Below are 20,480 nucleotides of genomic sequence, written 5' to 3' on the forward strand. Positions count from 1 at the left end.
ACAGCAAAAATACGACCGCACACACACACATCCATAAAGGGGCCGAAATATGGTATATGTTCTAACCACCTTGTGACTGCTGTGCAGCCTTCAAGCGCCCATTCAGGTCCTGGTACGCCACTGCCAGGATGCCTTGTATAAGGTGGGGTCAGTGCCCAATGGGCACTCCTTCCTCGTTGGGAGGACTTCCCCATCTGGGCCTCGCAGATCTTCCTTGCCCAGCGCCACAAGTCCTCCCACCTCTTCCTGCAGTTGGTGCTCAGCCGGTTGTAGACGCCCAGGGTCCGCACTTCCTTGGCGATGGCATGCCAAAGTTCCCTCTTCTGGTGGGCGCTTACCTATAAGGGACACACAGAAAAGTAACACTGAGGTCAGACACAGGCCAATCATATACAGCTGGCTATACGTCCACTATGGGACCGACATTTCAAACAGTCTAACAGCACACACACATACGCAGCATGTCAGGAACCCTGGACCATACAGTGTCACAAGTGCACACATGTATGCAGCTAACAACCATCACTGCACACATCCATGCCCCCAATCCTCCTACTCACCTGTACCTCTGGCTGACTGTAGAGCTTGGCGTATAGGGTCAGGACCCCGTCCACGAGCTTCTCCAATTCCTAGTTGGTGAAGGCTGGGGCCCTTTCCCCTGCAAAATGTGCCATTTCCATGACCAGAGGCAGGACACAGCAGTACACTCAGTGGAGTACCTGCATGCACGAGATGAGGGAGTCAAGTGAAGTTGGGGGGAAGAGTTTGCGTACGTCACCGCCGGCGGCGATCATGATACACTAAAATTGACCTTTGACAACCATGTTAACCAATGAATTTGCGCACAGCGGTAAACACCATCTTATGCTATTACGTCAACTGCTAGCGGTATGAGGTTACTTCCACCACAACACTTCTGGATTACAGGAGGCAGACATTTTGGCCTTAACTACGCAGTTGTAAAACCCTCATCGACAGAATGCAAGCCCTATTGTCCCATAAACACCCAGAGGCATGTAACGATATACATTACCTCACCTGACCAGTCCTGATATATCATTGTGGTCATGTTACTGTAATGTCACACACACTAAGCATTAGTGTCATGAACAATCATGCCAGCAGTACTGAATGAAAAACAATGTGTGCAGATGTATGTGTGCTCCTCACACATGTTTTCAATTCCTCCTAGGTACAGACCCTTGTGGCGAAGAAGGGTCCCATCGGTGTACAGACCACTTGTTGATTTGCGGACCATCGTGGAGCGTCACATCATTATCAATTACAGACTCACTCGTGCAACTATTCATGAACTTTGTGCATTACTGGATCCAGCACTGACACCGGCAAATCATAATCGGCAAGCCATCCCTACTGAAGTGCAGGTGCTCTCTGCACTCCATTTCCTGGCCACAGGCTCATTTCAAGTAACAGTGGGCATGGGTGCAAGTTTTTCACAGCCAATGTTTAGCATTATACTGTCAAAATTCCTGAATGCATTTATACAACACCTACAGTCCTATGTGAGGTTTCCCCAAAGTGCTGACCTCCCTGCCATCAAGTCGGACTTCTATGTCTTTGCCAACATACCCCATGTGATAGGTGCCACCGATGGCACCCACATAGCTATCATCCCCCCAAGAGTCAGTGGACCGGTGTACAGAAACAGGAAGAATTTTCATTCCATGAACATTTAATTGGTGTGTACTGCAGACCAGTACATCTCACATGTGAATGCCATGTTCCCTGGTTCACTCCATGATTCATTTGTGTTGAGGAGCAGTAGTGTGCCACACAAGATGGAACAACTACAAGAGGACAGACGATGGATCATAGGTAGTTGTTTCTGATACTTATTGCCACCTAGCAGACAGCCAGGCTGTCTGATGGTTGTCAATGAAAGACCTGTTTAGCACTTTTTTCTAGGTGATTCTGGCTATCCTAACTTGTGTTGGCTCCTGACACCAGTGAGGAATCCTGGAACAGATGCAGAGAGAAATTTCAATGAGGCCCATGGAGGGACTAGGAGGGTGACAGAGCGCACAATAGGTCTCCTGAAGGCTAGATTTTATTGCATACATATCTCTGGTGGTTCCCTGGCCTCTGGGCCTGAAAAGGTGTGTAGAATAGTGGTAGCCTGCTGCATACTGCACAACGTGGCTGTAAGAAATTCTATCCCCCTCTTGGAGGAGGAGGGTGCTGTATATCCAGACCAGCTTCCCCACAGAGGGGATGGGAGTGATGGTGATGATGAGGAGAGAGAAGATGTAAATACCAGCCCCCAACTGATACAATAAATTAGAGCAGCACTCAACATTGTTCCTAATAAAAAATACCTTGCTAGTTATAAATATCTATAAATGAGATAGTCCTCCATAAATTCAACCCTAGTGTTCTTTATTCTTCTTGAAAGTTCTTGTATCCAAAATTGCTCATATCACTGTCCCTTTATACCATCCCAGTCAACATGTGTTTAGTCTGGGGAATACCCCTTGACTTCTTCAGGTCTTTCTACAACAGACAATATTTAATACATACATATATATTTATTCCCAAATTATGAATATCAGTCTAATGACCCCTCACCATCCAATGTGACTAGTATACATTCACTTGTGAAAACCGTGATTCAAAACATTGTACAGTAAGATAACCATCTCTAAATTACAAACCCTCAATACTCTATGTGGTCCACCACTTTGTGTGAAGCCAAAATTGCATAACCCTGTTATTAAAAACGGAACCCTCTATAGATACAATCACTCCGTGAAAGTCATGCTCAGTGATAATTGTGAATATTTCAATAAACAATATCCAAGCAACCAGTGCACACCCGAAGAATCAGATAGATGCAATACCGTTTGGCGAAATGGCCAGAGCTAGACGTAATTGTAGCAAAAATGATTACTTTAACAAATGTATCAAGGATATGGACAGAGATTTATGGACAGAGGTTATTCACCAGATATTGTTAGAAAGTCCCAGCTTAAAGCTTCTAAGATACCACGGTCACACACATTGGAAAGGAGATTATGATATATTCCATCATGAATCATGATCCATGTAATTGTGGGGTTAATATCTGCACATATAGGGATTGTTTGTATCGCTAGGTATTAAGGACGTAAGTCCTACACATAATTAGTGGATGGTCCATGTTTGGAAAAGGGAATACTTGTACATAATTTAGTTAATACGTATCCCGAATTTATAGATACTTTAATTTGTCTTTAGTATTTAGTACTTTAGTTGAAGATTTGAGACGCGTGAATAGCACAATAAGATATTTAGTTTCATCTGGTACATATGCTGGAGGATAAATATGAGAATTGATCTGTCAATTAGTGAAGGGCTACTCACAGTATTTGTAACCTTTAGTAAGTCCGGTAGATTAAGACATCAAGAGTGGTCTGTCTTCTATGTCTTTGACTAGAGGGGGCTGATTTGAACACGTTTAGAATAAAATTGTACTCCGTTTAGATTTATCCCGTCATACTTGCGGGCTTTATGTAATATTTTTGACCTGTTCAATAGAAAACCACTGATTATATAGGGACTACGAACGAGCATGAGGTGAGAGCGTCATCAAGATGAGTCCATCGTCTATGTTCTATGGGGGCGGGCTTATAAACGCCGATAAGCAACACACTCTCCTTTTCCACACTTTTCCGAGATACTCGCGGTTTGCAGGTCAACCAAAACAGGTACGAGTTCATACTGCAGCAATGGGAGAAAGATAAGATTAACGTCAATATATGGTAGCGATTAATTTTTATAACTCCACATCAGGGGCATCCAAATAAACTTAGTACATGTAATATACATAGTAAGGTAAGCATTGCAATTGGTGGACACCACTGTATTAATTATTAAAATAGGACGTGTCCTATAAAGATAATACAAACCTATTGTATACGTTCAGATTACACATTGCAGTATAATAATCATTGAATGATCATCAACTAAACACAGATTTCTACGTATGACACTATCGATTTCGAGATAAGGTATCAGCCACCCCTTCTTCTTTAGTTATGGTTTTCTGGTATTGTTTATTGATATATTCACAATTATCACCGAGCATGACTTTCATGGAGTGATTGTATCTATAGAGGGTTTTGTTTTTAATGACGGGGTTATGCAATTTTGACTTCACACGAAGTGGTGTGCGCACATAGAGTATTGAGGATTTGTAATTTAGAGATGGTTATCTTATTGTACAATGTTTTGAATCACGGTTTTCACAAGCGAATGTATACTAGTCACATTGGATGGTGAGGGGTCATTAGACTGATATTCATAATTTGAGAATATAATGATATTGTATGTATTAAATATTGTCTGCTGTAGGAAGCCCTGAAGAAGTCAAGGGGTTTTCCCCAGATGAAACACGTGTTGACTGGGACGTTATAAAGGGACAGTGTTATGAGCAATTTTCGATTAAAGAACTTTCAAGAAGAATAAAGAACACTACGGTTGAATTTATGGAGGACTATCTAATTTATGGACATTTATAACTATCAAAGTATTTAGTATTAGGAACATTGTTGAGTGCTGCTCTAATTTATTATATTGGATAATAGTTGCTGTTATCATTCTGGGTTTTTGGGGGGATTTCCCAGTGAATGGGCACGGCTTGGATAATTGTTGGTTTAATTTGAGAGGGAGCACCAGTTACCCGACGGAAAATCACCCTTAAAAAGTTCTGGTTGCTCAACTGATACAACTCTACTTCCAGTAACTGTGGGACAATTGGATGAGATTGCTGTCTGTGCATCATACTGTCAGTGTGCCTTGTCATCTAAGGGGGTGTTGGGTCAATACTCATTGCCACTGTGACCAGGTCTGCAAGGACAGATTACAATATAGTATAAAAGTTCAACACATCTGTAGGCACAACAACATGTAAGGCTTGTGGTGCATTTCCTGGTACTCAGATAACAATAAAAGAATTATCATACAGTTGCATCCATACTTCACTTTGTTTAAACTTACTGACAGGGGACATTGTAAGAGGTGAAAAGGTGTTTTATTTGGTGCAGGGATTAAATCGTGCAGATTACAGTGATGGGAGTGGGCTACTGGTAGTTGTACAATATTGCAACATGATCGCAGCATTGTTGGCAGTAGTGGTAGGTCCATCCATGCTTACAAGAGTTTGTTTTCACACGGTTTGGTGGTTGATTCAGTGGGACACCTGGGGGACAGTTTTTGCCAGAGTCACTTCTTTGAGGGGGCCTTGTTCTTGGCAGGTGTTCCTGTGCCATATCTGGGCCTGAAGGTCCATTTGGGCGCCTGGGGTTGGCCGGTACAGGTTGAGATAGATGTCCCCTGTGTGTCCTGAGAGGGCGGTACATGTGCAGTAGGTCCTGATGCTGTTGTTGTCCGGTCTGTATCCTGGCCTGCAGTAGGGGTTTCCTGATCTGTGTGGGCTTCAGGCTGTGTTGGGACAAGGTGCAGCAGCGCACCTACTATGCTGGCCATTGTAGCATTGTGCATTGTCCACTGCTCCATGGCCTCTTGGTGGTGTGCTAGCTGCATCCTTTGACTCTGCTCTAGGGTGGGCAATCTGCCCTGGATATGGTGATATGCTCCCAGGATCTCAGTGATCACGTCATGGGCTGCAGCATCTATCCTGTGGCCTTCCCCCTGAGCCACTGATGCCCTCCCATTGAGCCTAGCCGTCTGTGCCTGTGTCCCATGCACAGGTCTGGCGGTACCACTTGTACTAGGGTCTTCATCTTCCTGCCTGTTGGTAGGGGGTGGATGTGGCCTCTGTACTTGTGTTCCACCAATTTGTGGCCTGGATACACAGGTGGGTGGTAGGGGTGTCAGTGGTATCCTGGGTGAGGCTGCTGGATGGTGACAGTCCAGGACTGTGTGAGGGGCCAGTGTGATCGTCAGTGACCAGGGTTCCATCCCCAGTGTCCTGGGAGGTGCCTCTGTCTCCCTCTGGGGCACTGCCACTCCTTGCCCTGTCCGTCAGGGTGTCATGGGTGGTGGTGCCTGTTGTCAGAAATGGACATGTTTGTTACAACAGCATGATCAGATGGGGTGCACAGGACTGCGCAGTTTTATGATGGTTTCACACTTTGGGGCCAGGCAGATTGCTTTTGTGAGATTAGCATTACTTTTTGCTTAGGATGTGGAGGTGCATTGTGGGTGCTGTAGGCCATTGTGATTCTTGCAGGGGTGGGTGGCTGTGCACAGGGGGAGGGCTGTGAGTCTGTTAGTGGGTTTGTGGGCATGCAGGGTGACTGGATGTAGTGATTGTGGCCTGAGTGGGGTTGTGGTCCTGGTGGTAGTTGGAGGGGTGAGGTGTTGTATGCATTCAAGGTGTGATGGATATGGAGTAATTGTAGATGACTTACCTGAATACATTCCTCCAGTGAGGCCAGTGAGGCCCTCAGGGTGCAGCATATCCAGTACCTTTTCCACCCACTCTGTGTAGTTGGGTGGTGTTGGTGTAGGTCCTCCCCCAGTCTTCTGGACTGCAATGTGGTACCTGGATGCCATGGACCTGACCTTCCCACGCAGGTCGTTCCATCTTTTGCAGGTGTTGTCCCTGGTGCATGGATGGTGTCCCACTGCATTGACCTTGTTGACTATTGTCTGACATAGCTCCATCTTCCTGGTGATGGGTGTGTGCTGGACCTGTGCCCCGAATAATTGTGGCTCGACCTTCAGGATCTCGTCCACCATGGTCCTTAGCTCCCTTTCTGTGAAGCGTGGGTGTTTGGGGAGGGTGCCATGGTGAGTGTTGTGAATGGTGTCTTGAGTGGATCTAGGCAAGGGTGCTCTTGTGTGGTTTGGTGTAAGTATTGTGGATTGTAGTGTTTGGTGTCTGCTTTGGAGTTCTCTGTATTAGTTGGCCTAATTGCGTTGCACAGGATTGTGGGCTGTGAGTGTTTTATAGTGTTGTGGATGTGTGTCAGGTGTGTGAGTTTCCAAACTCACCAATGTATGCATTTCTTGCTGTTGGGTCCACTTGCTGCCCACGGCAGTCTGTACCGCCAATGGTCCTTTGGCTTCCACTGTCTGCCGCGGTGATTTGTGCTTCATTATTTGGAGGGTGGGGTGTTTGTGTGTTTGGCGGTGGCGGAGTGGGAGTTCCAGCATTTCCACCGACAAGGTCCTGGTGGTGACTGGTGGCAAGGAGATTTTTGTTGGTTTCTTATTTTTGCATCATTATATTGCGGGTTTCTGTTCACCACCAATGGCGGTCTTCTGTTCGCCGTCACCACGGCGGTCAAGGGTATTTACCGCTGTGTTCATAATGAGGGCCTATATAGTTTGTTCTCGAAAAATGCCACCAAAATGACAAAAATCCAATAAAATGACCCTGAGACATGAATTTTTTAAGATTGAATGTTTTCTATTGCTTAGAAATCAAAAGTGCCAATCTGGACAACTGGTTACACTCAACCGGGGCAAAGTCAAATGTTGAGACTGACCATGAGCAGGATGCCTTGGTCAAAGTTGAGGCCGATCTCGTGGGAGCCCTCTTCGGATAAACCTTGCTGGTAGTAGCAGTCAAGTGTTCTATATTCAGACATAGAGACTTTATTCTACCTGTAACTTACAGGGAGTCCTTTCTTGGAGTAGTAGAAGTCAGGCAAATTCCTTTTCTTGGTGAAGCCCAAAGTGTGCAGCTAGTGCAGTCCTTCTGAGTACAGTGTCTAGGTGCAGGCCAGGAGCCCAGCAGGGCAGTCCTTCTTCTTGTCTTGTTCCAGTAGGAATGTGAACTGGGGTGCAGCTCTGCCATATTTATCCTTGCCCATGGGATGATATGAAGGGGGAATGCTCCTGTGCAAACACATACAGGCCTCTTGAGTGACCACTTCCTGGGAGGTGTGGCAAAAATCAATCCCAGGGAGCAACATTCCCCCAAAGTCCAAGATGGCAAAGATTTCATCTTAGAGTTTAGATCTGTCTGAGCCAACCCATATGTGTGGCTAAACTTCCCTTTGCACACCCCTTTCCTTCTCTTAATCTAATGAGAGGGCACCTGGTTGTCTGGGGCTGTACAATTGCTGTCCCAAATGTCCTTCCCTCCTTTGAAGTCCAGCTTGGCTGCTCTTCTCCCATCCTGTTCTACCATCTGCTGAGGCAGTTGCCCTCCCTCCAGATGCGTCCTTTGTTGCAGCCCAGGCCACTTCATAGTTCATCAAGGTCTCCTGGCTCAGGGTGCCAGAGGCTGACCAATCAGAGAAGGACACTACAGGGCTAAAGTTGGTAACTTTTACCTAGAGTTCTGAAACTCTTTCCCTGTTCAAGTTATATTAAATTTAATAGTGGCAAGTTGTTGATTTATTTGAACATTTAATTTAATACTAGACCTGCTATATTTAGCCCCTTCCTATGGAAAATAAGACTTCATCATTTTAAAATAAAGGCCCATACTAATACTTTTTTAGCGCTGCATTTGCTTCATTTTTTGACGCAAAAGCGGCGCAAACTTGCAAAATACAATTATATTTTGTAAGTTTGCACCATTTTTGCATCAAAAAGCAACGCAAATGCAGCGCTAAAAAAGTATAAATATGGGCCAAAGTCTCTTCATTTTAGCCTAGGGGGCCCATTCACTACAATGCGGAAAACAAATTCAAATATTTTTCCCTCATCAGAGCTTATAGAACATCTTTTATCAAGTCCCTGCTTATAGTTACACCGCACCCAATCCTGGGGGCACCTAGGGCATACCTTAGGGATAAATATATGTAAAAATAAGGTAGCTAAGGACTTTGGAAGTACTTTGTATTCCAAAGTGGGTTTAGCTTTAACTTAAAAGCAGCCAGCAAGGAAGGCTTGCTTTTAAAATGACACTGGACACCACAGCAGTGCTCCTCTAGGTGTACTATCTATGCTGGGGTCCCTCAACTTACATGCCCTACTATATACTAGGGACGTACAGGCAGGTTGGGACAGCCAATTATTATTAGCCTAATTTGCATATTCCATTTTAAACAAAGCACTGGCCCTGGGACTGGTCAGCAGTGCCTAGGGCACAGTCAAAGTCAGTAACCACCAGTATAGGTCATAAATTTGGGGGTGACCAGGGCAAAAAACAAGACTTTCCTACAAGACAGTACACACTCATCAGTGTCAGTCCCACATTTTAGTGCATCCTTTACTCATGGGAGCATGTGTATGTGAAGAGCATCTCTAGCCTGCTATTATTTTCACCCCAAAAATCTGTAACTTCTCGAAGATGCTGATTTGTTTGTGGAATATAAAAGTAAGCGTTGCTCAAAACTTGTGACTGAAATATCTAGATCTGTTAGCAGGATGAAAAGAACACAGTTCTCCTGCTGTTTTGAAAATTTGGACCATTAGAGTTTGCTTGTCTTTGAAATTCTAGTAAGTCATCCCTGGATTCTATGCACAACCAAGTGTGATAAATCAAGTAGATGAACCTAAGTTTCAGAGCAAATATTTAAATTATCCATGATGGTGGTGCCAGTATTCATTAGTGTCATGTTGACATGCCATCAAATTCATCAAGTTCAAGATTTTAATCCTTTCTATGTACTTTGTCGTCAAACTCCATAGGAGAAAGATTTGCCAGATTGACTCCTGTCTTCAGAACATGGTTAACAACATAGAACAGTGCTGACAAGTGATGATGAACTACATAGGGACTACATTGTTGAAACCTAGTTTCCTCTGAATAAAGTCTTGTTGACCTGTATTCAGCTGATGGTATTTCTACGTCAATCATAGTAGCTACCACCCACTCCTCTGGGAAATAACTGGGGAAAATCACAAGCCGCTAAACTTTTTTCCCACATGCTCATTGGAAACACATCATTGCCACCCCCAACAACTTCTTTAGTATGAAGTGAATGAATACCATAGTGCTCCTATATTTCTTCTCACTTTTGTTTGCTCACTTTTTCTATTTGTTTACTTGATTGCAGTGCTTCCTCATTAATACAACATAAAAATCCAACAATATCAACATTTTTGTAACAAAATCAAGTATAATATGACTTGTACTTTCTTCACATCCACTATCTATTCCCAGATTTAAAAAAAAACTTTTGGTGGGAACTCCATTTAGTAGAATAATATTTGGTTCATCTACATCTTTTTTCAACACCCACAGTTTTAACATTTATTTTAAATCTAAACGTATATAGGCAACTCTTCCTTTATGTCATTTCTGTGGTTCTGTTGCTGGCAGCTTCCCTGTCTTTGGCTCAATTCAAACAATTGCTTGCAAAGTTGGACAATTTGTATTAGAATTAATTCATACACATTTGATTACAGAAACTCTTCTAGTATTCCTACAAATCGAAACTTTTATAAATTGCGTTAACTAGCATTCTATTGTCTTTGAAAATGTTCATAGCAATATTTACATATTGTTTGTTTTCTAGCTAAACCATAATGTTCTTCTACAAACACATATGTAGGAATTTTATGCCACTCTGTTATCTTCCTCAATTTTAGAAAATAGAACTACATTATGAGTTAGGTTTTTATAGTGAGTGTGGCGACAGCTTTTACAAATATATTCTGGTTTCTCAGCCCATACTGAATTAAACTTATCTGTCTCTTTTCTATTTTTTTCAGTGCTAATCTCTGTGTCCTCTTTCTTTACATATCTAGTCACAACCTCATCATTTTCCCTGTTTCTTCTTGAGGACCAAAGAAACAGAACTGAATATCTTTACAAACCTTCTCAAGGTCAAAGTACCATGTAATAAAGCTCTATTCATGTCTCCTAAATATAGAGCGGGAACTTTTATAGAGTAAAGCCTCTTAACAAAAGTTTGCATTCTAGAGTGGTGTACTATCTAACATTCTACTATGATAAAAGGTTCTGTTGCACACTTTCTTTGGCAAATATGCTAATGAATGTTCCTGTAAGTTTGTGTACTTCCTTATTTTGCTAGGATCTAGTCCTTGTATTGTGCTTATTTTCCTTTCCAAACATTTGCATGGAAATGTACGAATAAAACCTCTAAATAAATCACTTGATTTTTGCTGTATGCTGCATGTACTACTGCAATTCCACTTATATACAGGTGTCTCTCTAAGAATTCCTTGTACTTCTTTAGCTATAATTTCCTCTACATTTATAGGTACCATCTCCTCTTTTGGAATAGGACTACCATCCCTCAACTCATAAAATCATCCAGATGTTTCAACTGCATGCACTAATGTGTTCCCTTGCAAGTAACTTTCTTCATTAAAATAAGGTTCTGTACTGGAAGTATGCTTCCATTTGCCTGAAAATTTTACAGAAATTAGTACATAGTTTCTTTCAGGGTCTCTTCTTCATTCTCAACACTATTTTATCTAGTGTTCTCATCCTATTCAAGATCAAAATTAATAGGTTCTTCTTCAGGACAAGGCCTCATCCACAACGGTTTCAGCATATTTCTTTTGTTTTGTTAATTCTCTTCCCCTTTTGAATTTCTTCATACCTTTTACTAGACTCAAAACTACCCTGCAAAAAAACATTCAAGCTCTGATTCCTTTAAATTGTTTCTGTCTTTTGCTTAAAGTATTTTCTTTATTCTTCAATATTTTACAGTTAGTATCATCCACATTTTTCCTTTCTTACAAACTTTAAAAGTTTCCTTTCTATTTACTTGTTGTTGGTTAGTTTCCAGTTTTCCATATACTCTTTTCAAAAATGTTTTTGTTCTTTTGCAAACAGCTATTTTCTCTTTCTTTCCATTTTCTGATTTTTGTTCTTTTCTTTCTGATTTTTTATGAGATAATAAAGTTTTCTCTTCTGGATTCTTGCTACAGTTTTTGATGTCATCGTGTCTTTCTTCTTTTAATTGCAGGTAGATATCTGTAACTAAAAAAACACATAAATATATTAACTTTTTAGTAGATATTCTTACATTATATTTTAATCATATTAAATCATATTAATCCAATCACATTGGACCATTGCTCATGCTGTAGTTATACTCTATGTGAAGGGTAACATTTCTGCAGTAAGAAGTTAGCTGAAAAGTTCTGAAGAACATTTTTTGCTCCCAAGTCTACCTAAAGTTTAAACCTACAGTATCAGACTCAGCAGTAGTAGGCCCAACCCAACAGGATGGGACACTAACTTGTCACTAGCACTTGCCGACAAATGTAAAAAGGTGTGTTTCTTAGCAGCTGGTTCCAATTCTGTTGTGTTAGATCTGACAGCCTAAGGGTGGTCTTCTCTCACCTCTTTGCCTACTTCCCTCCATTTTTTTGAACTCCTTGTTTCTGCTTTTAGAACTCTGCACACTTTACCATTGCTGACCAGTGCTGAAATGTTTGCACTCTGCCACCTAAACATTGTAAGATTGGCTTCTACCCAATTGGCATATTTAATTTACCAATAAGTCCCTAGTAAAGTACACTAGATGTGCCCAGGACCTATAACATAAATGCTACTAGTGGGCCTGCAAATCCGAATGTGTCACCCATATAAGTAGCCCCTTAACCATGTCCCAGCACTGTCATTGCAAGGTCTGTGGGTGCAGTTTCACTGCCACTTCGACTCGCCATTTAAAACTGCTCTCCAAGCCTTAAACTCTCCTTTTATTGCATATGTTACCCCTAGCGCCGGCTCTAGGTAACCCATGGAGCAGGATCCTATGTAGATAAAAGGCAGGAAATGTACTGGCAAGTTGTACATGTCCTGGTAGAGTGGTACTCTGCATACATCACTGAGCATAGAGGACTGTCAGTGAAGATCTAAGTCTGTGAAACTGTGAAGGACGTCTCACCTTTTAATCACATAGCACAATCACTTATGACCTACCTATTGCTGAGGTAAACAGTTTTTACAGTTATGGATAGGTTTAACACTTGTCAAGCATGTTTTTAATGCCAATTAAATCTGATGTTTAAAGCTATATACTCAGTGTTAGCAGTAGGAGATCTGAAACATTTTTAAATGACTACTTTTATGAATGAGAGACTAGCTTTTATCACCAGTTGCCTACATATGTGATAGAATGTACCAGTTAGGAGCTGGTTTTAATACTGCACTATGCATACCTGCTGTTTGGATGTATGCATGAATGTTTCAATGTCTCTTTAAGTGTCTGACTGTATGTCTGAGTGCTTCTATCTATTTATAAATAGGTACATAAGTTTCACTATGAGAGGGATTCTGTATATATAATAGAGCATAGGAGTGTCCTAGTGCATATTTGAGTCAGTGAAAGTCTCAATCATATCTCTCATCTTTTAATCACATAGCGCTATGGCTCATGGTCTATTAATATCCTAAGTGAGTGGTGACATTTGTTCAGTAGCAAACAGGTTTATACTATCTAGTCAAGCTGATATTTAAAAGTACACACTCAGGTTTAACAATAGTAGGTCTAACTTTATGCAGCACTACTTCTCTGGATGGGAGACTATCTTGTCTAACCAGTTGCAGACATATGCAAATGAGTGTATCAGTTAGCAACTGATTTTCATATTGCAGGATGCAGAGCTGCTGTTTGGATGTATAAATGAATGTATGAATCCCTCTTTAAGGCCCATATTTATGATAAATGACGCACAACTGCACATTTAGTGCAAACTCACACCATCCTTAGAGTCATCTGTGCACGCCATTTATAAAATGACGCACAATGGTGCTAAGGAATGGCTAGCGTCATGAAAAATGACGCTAGCTGGGGCTGGACGGTGGTAGAAAAAATGGCACTAGGCAGATTAGCAGCAAAATATCTGCCGCTAGTCAGCCTAACGTCATTTTTTCACACACAAGCAGCCAGAAAAAGACTCCTGTCTAGATATAGTCAGAAGTCATTATCAGAACTTAAGTGCCCACCACTGGGGACCAGTGTCCCCAGGACAACCCCAACATGCCCAGTGCCAGCCAGGGGGCCACATGTACGTGGCCCCCAGTGGCACATTATAGTAAAAAATATATACTTACCTAAACTTACCTGGCATTTGGCTCCATCCACCTGCAGTGCCCCAGTGGTGTAGGTGATGCTGGGGTGGGCACCTATGTGCCCAAAATAGTGCCACTATGGTGAAATCCATGGTGTTTCCCTAGCGAAAGGTGCCTAGCTGTACTTTAACGCCTGGTCTGACCAAGCATTAAAGTTAAATGTTGAAGCTAATCAGCCTTAGAGTCATTTTTTGGGTCTGCTTTCTAGGTATGTGTGGTTTTAGCATAGGGAGTTAAATATGGCGCTAGGGGTCTAGCATCATTTGTAGGAAGGGAACGCCTTCCTTCCATCTCTTTGTCACAATGAGATGCAAGGTGGGTTGGCGCTCCCTAAAAATGGCGCTAACTTTGATATGTTGACCTTAGACTGGTGTAGTGTCAAAATATAAATATGGAGTTAAGGTAGTGCCGCTTTAGCGTTAAACAAAATTATGCTAAGGCAGTGCAAACATTTCATCAATATTGCCCTAAGTGTCTAACTGTGTGTCTGAGTGCTTCTATCCATTTATAAGTAAGTGCATGAGTCTCACTATAAGAGGGATTCTCCATACATGAGTAGACACAGCAGTTTCTCAGTGCAGATCTAAGTCAGTGAAAGGCTCAAGCACATATCTCACCATTTAATCACAGAACACCATGGCTCAAAGCCTACCTACAGCCCTCAAAAGAAGTGACATTTGTGCAGTAAGAGGTCAGTTTAAGACTTCTCAATCAGGCTTTCTACTAATTAGTCAAGTTGACGTTTAAAACTACACACTCAGGGTCAGCAGTGGTAGGCCTAACTCATAAAGCACTACTTCTGTGAATGGGAGACTATCTTCTTTCAGCAGTTGCTTACATCTGTGAATGAGTGTTTCAGTTAGCAACTGGCTTCCATACTGCAGAATGCAGAGTTGCTGTTTGAAAGTACTTATACTTATAAATATATGAATGTCTCTTTAGCTTTATGACTGTGTGTCTGAGTGCTTCAATCCATTTATAAGTAAGTACATGATTTGTATTAAAAGAGCAACTCTCCATATATAACTATGCATAGTGCGGGTCCCAATGCAAATGTAAGTCACTCAATGTCTCAAGCTCATGTCTCACCTTTTAATCACAGAGCACCATGGCTGAACACCTACAGCCTAGGTGAGGGTGCCATTTCTGCAGAAAAAGGTTACTTTAGGATTTGTCAAACAGGTTTTGTTGTGCCCAGTCAAGCTGATGTTTAAAAGTACACACTCAGAGTCAGTAGTAGTGGGCCTAACTTATATGTAATTCACTAAATCCGTGAATGGTAGAGCATCTTATTTCAGCAGTTTCTTACATATGTGAGTAAGTGTATCAGTTAGCAACTGGTTCTTGTACTGCAAGATGCAAAGCTCCTGTTTGAATGGATACATGAACGTATGAATGTCTCTTTAACTTCCTGACTGCATGTCTGAGTCCTTCTATCCATTTAGAAGTAGGTATGACTTACATTTTAAAAGGTATTCTCTATATATATAACTGCATATAGGAGTGTCCCAGTGCAGCTCCAGGTCAGTGAAACTGCCAAGCACCAGTTTCACCTTTTAACCACAGAGCACAATGGCCCTATGTACATTCTAGCTGAGGGGTGGTATTTCTGCACTTACAGCTTACTTTACGACTTGTGAAACATGTTTTGTCCTGCCCTGTGTAGCTGATATTTAAAACTACACACTTATACTCACCAGTATTAGGACTAGCTCATGCATAAAACACTGTGAATGGGAGATCATCTTCTCTCAGCAGTTGCTTACATGTGTGGATGAGGATATCAGTTAGCAATTGGTTTTTTATACTGTAGAACACAGAGCTGCTGTTTGCATGTATATATGAAAGTATGAATCTCTCGAGCTCTCTGACTGTGTGTATGAGTGCTTCTATCTTTTTATAAGTAGGTACATGACTTGCATTTTAAAAGGTATCATATATAAGTATGAATAGGGGTGTCCCTGTACAGAGCTAAGTCTCTCAATTTCTCAAGCAAATCTCACCTTTTAATCATAGAGCACCATAGCTGATGGCCTAGGCACAGCCTAGGTGAGGTGTGGCGTTTCTCCAGTTGAAGCTCACTTTAAGTCTTGTCAAACGGGTTTTCGGCTACCTAGTCAAGTTGATGTTTAAATCTACACACTCAAGACCTACTTTCGCAGGCCTAACTTATGTATAAAGCACTAGTTTTCCTCAATTGGAGGAGACTTGTCTCACCTTATGTTTCCATTAATGAATGAGTGTACCAGTTAACAACTGGTTTTCATACTACAGGATGCACAGCTGATGTTTTAATGTATGCATGAATGTATGAATGTCTATTTTAGTGTCTGACTGCATATCTCACTCCTTCTCACTCCTTCTATCCTTCTATCTAATTATATGTAGGCACATTACTCGCACTATCATGTATAACTTGTTGCATAAATATGTTAGTGACTGTATCAATTAGCAACTGGCACAATGCATATCTGTGGTTTTGATGTCTGCATGTTTGATTGCTTCTATCCACTTATAAGTAGGTATGTAATCTTCAGTATGACAGGTACTTGCTCTACATATATAAATAGGCATAGGGATCTGTTAGTTCACATCTAAGTCCATGCAAGTCTCAGGGACATGCCTCACCTTGTTTTCATCCAGCACCATAGATCATACCCTACCTACAGCCTAGGTGAGTGCTCACCTTTGTGCAGTAAAACATCAGTTTAAGACTTGTGAAACTTGTCTTTGAGTGCCAAGTGCAGCGCACGTATAAAAGTACACACTCAGCTTTACCAGAAGTAAGCCACACCTATTTTTAAACCAATAATTTTCTAACATATGTATTCCATCACCAAAGAAAATTGACTATGTATCATTCAAGTTTTATTTATAAACGCATGAAATAGTGCTCCAATATACTATTTTTACTATTAATTCTGGGCCTGCTAGCATTTCTTTACAAAAGAACTAAACAATCTAGAAATATCTTTCTGTACTTAAGTACATGACACACATTTATGTGAACTACAACAACAAGGCCATAAATAGTCTAAAGAAATGTTGTACTCAAATATTTTTACTATGAAATCTAGAATAGATTTACAATGAGAGAAGCAACTCTGCAACTTCAATATGCACACACATTTCAGTCTGCACTTATGCACATCACACATATATCTATTAAATATACAGAAAAGACTTGCACAACCACTCACAGATCCCTCTAATTCAGATAAGTTGTTGTAAACATCAGATATACGTTTGCATTTTTAACTGCCTTTTGTTATAATTTCATATATTTTAAGTACCTGTAAATGTAGGTTGTTGGTCAAAATATTTGTTTTTCTCTTTTTATTAGACACTTTCAACTATTTAAAAAATGTTAAAACTAAGCATAAGAGTGGCATACCAGTCTCACACCAAGCAACCATTAACGGCAAAATTCTCAACATTGCACTGTGAAATTGGAAGAGTTAGGGATTTAAGGATGCCTTCCATTTTTACCTTTCTTTACTACACTTGGGATTGCCTATTGCTCCTTAACCCTTTCTTCACGTCCGTGAAGAGCTCAAGATGAAAGGCTATTTGTTACTATTCACCAATCCTTCACAACCTCCAGTGAGGATGCCCCATGTAACTTCATGAAGAAGTTTCAATTATTTAGGGTGATCCAAAAACACACCTAGCTTTTTTTTTTTTAAACTTTATAGTTATACTACACTTCAAATACAACTCCTCATTTTATCAAAACTAAAAAGACATTGAATTCCACATAAATGTACCACTATTGCTTTAATACCCTATCCAACGCTCCTTTGTCAGGGCTTCTATGCAACCCACTAGAACCTTTAGGTCAAAAGTGCAGCTTATGTTTTAGAATCTTTATATTATCTCCCAACCGAAGTTCAGCAGGTGCGCTTGACTCCTCGCAATTGTAACCATATCAAACAATACAATATTTTTTTATTTGAAACATAGCCAATCACATTTATACTTTTGTATGTTAAATAATCACAACCTATTTTTAAGTATCTGCATTGCAAAATTATCCAATTAAATGTTTTATTTTCCAAAAAGTTCTCGCTCCGATTTAACTGCCTCTCACTGTTAAAATATCTCATTCTTGTGCAGCCTTCTCCTGTGAGGTATTTATCCTTCTCTCCATAATTCTCAGAGTGTGGTTTGTAGGGCACAGCGTTGTGTTTTGGGCAAGTTATTATGCTACAAAGAGTGGTATTCACAGAGTCCTTGGTTTGTCAAATGATAAAAATGGTTTGGCCAGAGGGGTTTCAAGTGGAATCAATGGTTGCTTTTGGTAAAATGCATTAGCGATTACGAACCCTCGTCACCATATCTTTATGCACCATGGTGGTAATGACCTGGGCACAATGACCAAAGAAGTACTGAAAATCCTAATAAAGGGTACTTTTACATAATTAATGAAACTTTTTCCTCACTTTGCCTTCATCTTTCCCAACACATGCCAAAGACAGAATTGGAAATGGTACAACAAATTTTGTCCACAGATAGGCAAAACCAGGAAACATGTGAATAAAACTGTTTCAGCATTTCTCAAAGGACATAACATGGGTTTTATCTATAATATCAACCTCCGGTTCAACATGGATGGAATTTATAGAAGTGATGATGTTTACTTCACAGACAAAGGCAACAGGGTGTTTCTTACCAACTTGAATCACTGCATTCAATATTATGTGTAGTTATCATCCAGTGCACAATAGACATCAAGACTCTTCTTAGAGCCATCCTAGTTCTCAAATATTAATTTATTTAAAAGAAAAATTCCTCCGGCCATTTCAATATCATAAATCCTTTAAGAATACACAAAACGAAAGCATGTGTTACGTAGGCTCTCATTATCCTAATGAGACTACTTGATTTGCACAGCAGAATCACCTGTTCTGCGGGAGGCTAAGTCTGAACTCACACCAGGTGATAACTGTCTGCCTAATCCGGGTTTTGATCCAGCTAACTAGCAGTGCCTCATCTCCACCAAGAGCAAGGATGTTTGGGCAACAGAGCGCATGAAACAAATGGATCCTCAGGGAAATCATGGTTGCTCAGATCTCATCCGTTTCTCTTAGTTGCGTTAGTCTCACATATGCAAGGACAATCAGAGACAGAGTATAATTCAATAAGGTTTTATTGAAGCAACTGCATCTCAGATAGTACAGCATTTATTGCAACAACTAGGACGATGAAGCATGACAGGATTACAATTGTGACAAGGACAGTAAAACATAAAAATAACGCTACCAGATTGTCACTACAGTTTTTCAGAATAGTTCCTACCTAGACTATGTTAGAGCACAGCATGTTAAGCTCTAATTCTGCCTTTCAGCTGATGTTCCAAAAAAGGATCCCCACGTAGGAGTGTGTGTGTTTCTGTGAACATTAGAGACAAAGTGTACCTCTTTTGCCGGCAGCCTATCTTGCTGCAGCCATGAGAAAAGCACAGAGTGAAAGAAATGACCGGTTTAAGAACGCAGTGCTGGCCTAGGCAAAGAATAGCTAGATAGAGAAAATAAAACAAGACAGCAAATGTGTTTATTGTTAAAATAATTAAAACAAAGCTGAATAAATTATATATAGTGTAAAGTGCACAGCAGCAAGCCTAGTTTGATAAAATAACGTGTGTAAAACTATAGCTAAAATGGCTACACAACCCCCTCCCCTTGCCGGTTCAAAGGTGGTTCAAAGCCTAATTATGTATAAAAGCTACTAAAATTCAACTTAGGACATATATATGTGAATATCAATAATGACAAGTTAAAGACAGTTAAAGATATTTGATCATGTGTTAAAAGGACTATTTAAAATTTTAATTGTGGTGCCAAGGAATTTCAAAAGTCAGAGACAATTGAAGATAGGAAATCTACCACTTTGGCAGGTGGTAAAGTAGGAAGTTCATTGCCATGGAAAATCATGGCGCATTTGTGTTCCAAAGTCTGAGCTCCAGCCAAGGCAGCACCCTTCCTTGGTATGCCAACCAATGAGTTTAGAGCTGCATAATACACAAAAGACAACTCATAAACATCTTCCTGTAGAAAACGCACCTTCAACGCGCATGTCTGGTAATGAGCCCTCAGCGAGAACATCAACAGATCACTGTCCAATGAAAGCAACCACTGGGTAGAAAGAGGAACTTTCAGTGCATGTTCAAACAAGCACCAGAGGCTCCAAAACAAGGGCTGCACAGAATGCAAAACTGGTCTGAATGACAGAAAACAGTCACACTCCAATTTTTCTAGGAGTGATGCTCCAAATTACTGCATCATGCATTCACGACACAGCTGCACTGGTGGAAGTGCTTTTAGTCTGCCTTGTTGCAATGGGACAGCCATTGTACAGAAAAAGCAGCAATAACGAAATGCCACCTATTATAGCCAAAGTTATGGGAAATCCCCTGAAAATACTGGAGAATAATGAGTGGATGGCTGGAGGTATTAAGCCGAGGAGAATGTGTGAATGAAACCAGAACCACCAGCCTTGAAGAAATTTCAGATTCCATTAGTACTGGACACATTAATTATTTGTCCCACGAGCTCACCAAAGT

Source organism: Pleurodeles waltl, chromosome 2_1, assembly GCF_031143425.1.
Source record: "Pleurodeles waltl isolate 20211129_DDA chromosome 2_1, aPleWal1.hap1.20221129, whole genome shotgun sequence".
Lineage (NCBI taxonomy): Eukaryota > Metazoa > Chordata > Amphibia > Caudata > Salamandridae > Pleurodeles > Pleurodeles waltl.